Source organism: Octodon degus, unplaced genomic scaffold (genome assembly GCF_000260255.1).
Source record: "Octodon degus isolate 3935 unplaced genomic scaffold, OctDeg1.0 scaffold00121, whole genome shotgun sequence".
Taxonomy (NCBI): domain Eukaryota; kingdom Metazoa; phylum Chordata; class Mammalia; order Rodentia; family Octodontidae; genus Octodon; species Octodon degus.
In genome coordinates this window covers 763,366-769,782 of record NW_004524697.1, presented here as the reverse complement: position 1 = coordinate 769,782, position 6,417 = coordinate 763,366, and positions in this window count along the sequence as shown.

Here is a 6,417-nt window from a genome sequence, read left to right as displayed (position 1 = left end):
ATTTGTTTATGTTTCTGTCAGAGAATGAAGCTTCGGCTTTATCATTCATCTCCTTATTCCATTTAGTTGCTTTTCTTTTTCCCTTTCTTGTTTCCATTTTTTTGTTGTTGGGTTTTAAGATGCCCATTTGTCTAACTTCTTGAATTGAATATTAGTTCATCTGTTTTCAGTATTTTTCTGATATACATATGCACATATTTAAAGCTTTAAATTCTCCTCTAGACATTGCTTTATATTTTCATATAAATTTTAATATTGGTGGTCTCACTGTCGTCCAGGTATATGTTGCCTATAATTTACATGCAATGGCCTTTTTAACTCAGACTTTACGAACATATGGGACTATTTTAGCCATCCTTTGTTATTGATTTCTGATTTTGGAGCATTATGGCTTGTATCACAGCTTGCATGATGTTCACTCTTTGGAATTTATAACAGCTTTTATTGTGACCTCCTATAAATTTGCTTTTTTTATGACTCAAAAGAATAGATAACAGGTCATTGTTAAATGTAAAGTTGTATATATGAATATAAGTTTATTCCAAAGTGTCACCTACTTTTATATTTTGATCTGTACATTTTTAGAAAAATACTGAAATCTCTAATTACAATCATTTTGACCAGTGAGTGTAACTCTTGTAGAAACCATTACCTTACACAGACATTGTTCTACTGTGTTTTGTGCTTCTACTGTCGAGATGATCTCCTCCATCTTTACTTCCCTTATGCTTTCTCCTTACTTGCCCGGCAGTTATTTATATTGAGACTCATACCATTTGAGGTCTTATCACCTCTGAATCTCTTCTTCAAGCAAAACCAGTAATTAGGTGTTCTCTTTTCTCTGTTCTCTCCTCCACCCTCCCTTTGGATTTCCATTGATTTTTCTGTAAGGGATGGTATTGTTATGTAGATATTAATGGATTACTTAAATGTTCACCCTTATTTCTTATATTTTGTTGCTCATCCCTGGATCCATTCCTTTTCTTGGTGGTGTCCTATCACTTGAGAGTAATACTAAAGACGGTTTCTTTGTGCTAAACGACTGAAGCTGAGCATCCACACCACATGTAAGTATCCATCCCTCGAAGAAATGGTTTTGGTGCCAGAGTAGGATCCTGAATCTACCTGTAGACACTGCTGCAACCCAGCTGTCTTCAGTGACACATCACCACCAAGATGGAGTGAGAAGGGAGGCGCAGCACCAGTGTGATCTCCACATGCTGGGCGCTCCTTTCCAAGTGCCTGCATTCCTGGTACTTCCTGCTCATAACGCAATGTTTCCCTTTCTCCCGGAACACATCCACTATCATCTGTCTTCAGAGGGTCTCATTTTTTGGTGTGTTTTCATAGCTATCACACTAGCCTCCCTCTCTCTTCTGTGACATATTTCTAATCAGGTTGTAGGTTTAGAGGGCAGAGGTCACTTAAATTTCCAAACTTGTTTACCACTGGAAGCTTTCCCAATTTTAGAAGACAGATCATTTTTGGTAATTAAAAACTACAGCCCGTTGCTAAGCAAAATGCAATGTTTAGTTCCCCTCAGCTCCAGATGGTTCTACAGGATATTATTAAAACCAGCCTCATTTCAGAAAGATGCTAAGCAATTGACTTCATATGCCTAGACAATCTGTTGGTGAGGCTTTTACTACTTTGACCAGTGTACTTCCAATGCATCTCATGATAATGTTCTCATACCAGTGATAGCTACATAAGAGGAGAAAGAATCTTTATTTCAGGCTCATAAAGGGAACTTAATTTTCTGAAGTACTAGACTCCTGCCCCAAATCCCATTATGGAAAACTGAAGGGAATAAGGCCAGTCTTTTGGCAAAAGAGAATGTGACAGTTAGAATTGATATATCATGTTGGAATAATAAGAAAGCCATGAATCAATGATGAAGCTCCATGGTTGGACAGGAAAAAAATAAAGAAGGAAGAAAGAAATAGAGGGAAAGAGAGAAGGAAGAAGAAACAAAGGAAATGGTGAAAGGAGAGGTGGACCTGTAATCAGAAGGTACCTGGAATAGTGTATAGCAGATAATAACCTTGAGGTAATCATCAAAGCAGAGTACAGTGTTAAACTTGCTACTGTGCAAGTGCTAGCAAATGTATGTGTGTGCAGAATAGCTACAAAATGAGAGCAAGCACTATTCAAGCATTTGCAGTGTGTCAGATACTTTGCTTAGGGTCTTGCATACATTATTCTTCTTAGATCTTATATAATTTCATGAAATCAGAATTATATTTATTCTTATTATATGAATGAGAAAACTGAGATTGTCAGACTATGTAATGTTCTCAAAGTCATTGTTTTAGCTGGCTTCCATACCATAACAAGTACCTAAAATAATCAACTTCTAAGAAGAAAAGGTTTATTTCAGGTCACAAGTTTGGTAGTTTGATCACCTGGCCCCAATGTTTCAAGCTTGGGGTAAGGCAGCATATTGTGGCGGAAATGTATGGCTGGGCAAAGCTGTTCATCTCTTAGCTAGTGGAAGATCAAAAGAGACCAGCATTCTGCAATGCCCGTGGAAGGCTCACTTAGATCACCTCTTAACATCACTGTCACTTACCAATGGTGCCATATTGAATCCAACCCTTTCACACCTAGGCTTTTGGGGGAATTTCCAAATCTGAACTACAGCAGTCAAAGACCAAGCACAACGGACAGAATTTAACCCTAGTAAATGATAATTGAGAGGTTATATTCCCTTCCTTGTATTTTGAGGACTTTTGGAGAGTCTTTACATAAGTCTGAGTAATTACAATAACAAGCTTAAGTAAGAAAAGGAAAGAAATGAAGAAATTCTGAGGAAACTGCATTCCTCTTTCCTTTTATAGAGGTCCTATAAGATTTTTATAATGGATTGTATCTCAGAGATCTTCTTACAAGAGGAAAGAAGATCACTGATGTCTCTGCAAAGCAGTCAAGACTTTTCAATTGGAAAATTCTTTATTTGAAATCTGAAGCATTTAAATTAAATGCAGGGCCAATATAATAACTGAAAAAAATTATTGGAATATCTTATTAAAATGTTATAGAGTGTCCTTTCTCTTCAAAGTAAAGTAGGGGGCCAGAGATATTGGTCAGTGCTACAGCACTTGCCTGGCAAGTGTGGGGTCATGAGTTCTATTCCCAATACCACACACACAAAAAAAGTAAAATAGATATAATCTGCAGGGCATTGTGGTGCACCTGTTATCCCAGGACTGAGGAGGGAGGCTGAGGTAGGAGGATCACCACAAATGTGAGACCAGCCTGGGCTATATGGCGAGTTCAAGGCCAATATGCACAATATAGAAAGACCTTGTCTCAGAATATTGCTAAAATAAGATAGATTCACTTACAGATGATGTCACTGTGGATCCCCTTAGAGAGCTTAGGTGCTTTGGGGTAGAGAGAAACAGGGGAGGTGACTGCGGGGTGAGCAGTGAGATGAAAGGATTTCAGCAGAGACAAAGAGCCATTCTGAAGCCCTGAACCTGGAGCAACTTTGTTGGAAAATAAGGGCTCTTTGCACATGTGATTAAGGTTCTCAAGATGAGGTCATTCTGGATTATGGGAGTGCCTACGGCCCAATGATCAGAGTCCTTCTGAAAGACAGAAGAGAAACAGATACAGAGAGGAACAAACAGCCTCTCTTTGGCTTTGAGAGAATACATTTATTTTGTTGGAAGACAAGTTGTGGTAATTTGTTAGGATAGTCCTGATAAACAACTATAGGCATAGATCCAAACAGTTATGAGGTCTCTTGATATGTCATAGAGAATATTTATGAAATGAACTGTTGCCAGAGTTATAAATAATTCTAATGAGAAAGAAAAAGCTGGGCTATCTAAAAAAAAAAAAAAAATCCATGTGTCTTTGATGACAAGTTATTTTTAAAAAAATTTATTTATTTTTTATTTTTTCGTACTATAGGGAAGGGTCTATAGGGTGTTCAGGGTCTCATTACCAAATTGGACTTGTAGTGATCCACCTGTTTACAGTCTCCCAAGAGCTGGGATTACAGGTGCACACCACCACACCCAGCCTCAAGAGCACCCTGGGGCGGGGCCGGCATAACCTGCCTAAGGATCGAACCCCTGGCCCCTGCACCTGCTTTCAGGCACTTTAATCCGCTGAGCTATATGGCCAGCCCTGATGACATGCTAAAAGTGAACATGTGAAAACATATAGGTAAAGACACTTACCCAGTGATACTTTTGCAAAAGAGGCATAGTCCTATGGGAATCATCTCTGACAGGAAGACTCACTGTTAAGCTACTGGGTCCATATTCAAGGTTTTTCATTGTCACCTCAAATGAACCCATATAAAGCATACTGATAAAAATTGAGAATGAAAGAACTTTAAAAAGAATCAGTGTGTTGAGGGATCAGCATGAAGTAATAGGGAAAACTAAAAATTAGGAAATGTTAGAAATAAACTCATTTTTAGTTATGAAGTACTCATTAGATGCCGAGAGTCATCAAATCATTTTCTTCTCAAAAATCACCTGGTTTGATCCCTGGGCCTGCCATGCCGGTCCCACCCCTGAGGCTTGCTGAGATGGCAATTGAGACTGGGCGTAGTGGCGCGTGCCTGTTATTGCAGCTCTCGGGAAGCCGTAAACCGGTGGATCATTATGAGTCCAATTTAGTAGTGAGATCCTAAACACTTTGTAGACCCTTCCCTAAAAAATAAAAATAAAAAATCACCTCTGAGATCAATATTAATCCAGAAGACAACTATGCCATCCAAATAGCTAACAATATGTCATAAGTGAGCACTGATACCTGGAATTAGGAAGGTAAGAGTCTAACATTGCTCTTCACAAAGCAGAGCATCCTGTCCTATCCCATAAGGAATATTCACTACATGAACTGTTGCCATGGTTAGAAATAATCCTGCTGAGAAAGAAAGGCGGGATTACTGAAGGACATGACTGGCATTTCAGGCAAGTAGGGTAACATTGGTATTTTCCAAAGAAAATGGACAAGTCTGAGAGCCAGATTGTATTATTCTATTGAAAAAAAAGATTTATTTCAATGTTTACAAAGAATAGAAGTAGAAAAAGAAGTACACATACAAAGGAGAAAAGTGTAACTTGTAAGTTTTAATGCCTAACATTTAAAAGTTATTTAATATTGGAAAAGGAATTAAAACCTGTGTATCTGTGTGTGTGTGTGTGTGTGTGTGTGCGTGCGTGCGTGCGTGTGTGCGTGCGTGCGTGCGTGTGTGTGTGTGTGTGTGTGATATGTTCTAGGGGCTTTCCTTCACAGGAAATCCTGCAGAATTCAAACAACATAAAGGAACAGTAAAGATTTTAATTCTTCTTCCCCTAATTAGAAATCTATTATATGGTTACATTTGAGCTAGTAATAAAACTTTTCTTTTCGAAATAACTTTCCTTCAGTATTTTGAAGGCATTTTTCTAATCTCTTCAAATACTCTGGTTCTTGGGCTAGGGAGATGGCTCAATGGAATAAGCGCTTCCCTGGCAAGGGCAAGGGCCTGAGTTCAATCCCCAGTTCCACAAAAAAAACAAAACAAAAACAAAAACAAAAAAACCACCAAATACTCTGGCTCTTGGTAAGAGCATGGAAGCCAAAGAGATTACTGCTGTTTTACAAATAACCTTTTTTGTTGTTACTGTTTCTTTATGAGCTTCTTTTGGAATTTTTGTTTTCAATGTGCTAAAATTTTATAGGAAACTGCTAACTGTTGCTAATTCACTGGAAAATACTATTTTTAAGAAGAGGATTTTGTTTCTCTCTAACTTCCAGCACCCTGTGCCACCACACCTACCTCAAACCAGGAACTCAACAAATACTTGTCGAACATAGTTTGAGAGTTAATTTAGACTGTGGGACACATGGTTGGTTTAATCTGAAGAATTATATTCGGTGAAAAAAATTCCAAGGTTCATTTTTTAAGTTCTTCTCTTCTTTATTTAGCCTTCTATGATGGCAATATGAGGTAAAGTATCGTAATTTGTTTAGATCTTGTGATAATTTCAACAAACCAAATAGCCGAAAGAGCATCTCCTCACGTCATTGTTTTATGTTTTCTCTCAGGGTCATCTGGTGTTTTCTTTTCATCAAAGAAGAACATTTTTGTAATTATTCATTCTGAATAACTGAGTGACTGTCATGTAGGAAAGAACTCATTAATCTGCTTCATGATAAGCTATGAAATGTCTTGCCAGTGCAAAACACGAGGAAACTAATTTTTTAATGGAAAATACTACTTCAGACATAGAAAAGATATAGAGAAGTCAACTCACTGATGAATATTATGTGATTTTCTGAATTTCATGTGTAAATTATCAATTAAAAAAAAAACCTTTGGGGACCAGATAATTTCTAATTTTCAGAAGTGATAATTTAGAGTGTTACTACCATCTATTGTTATCATTTTGTTCATGCTGCTGAAGT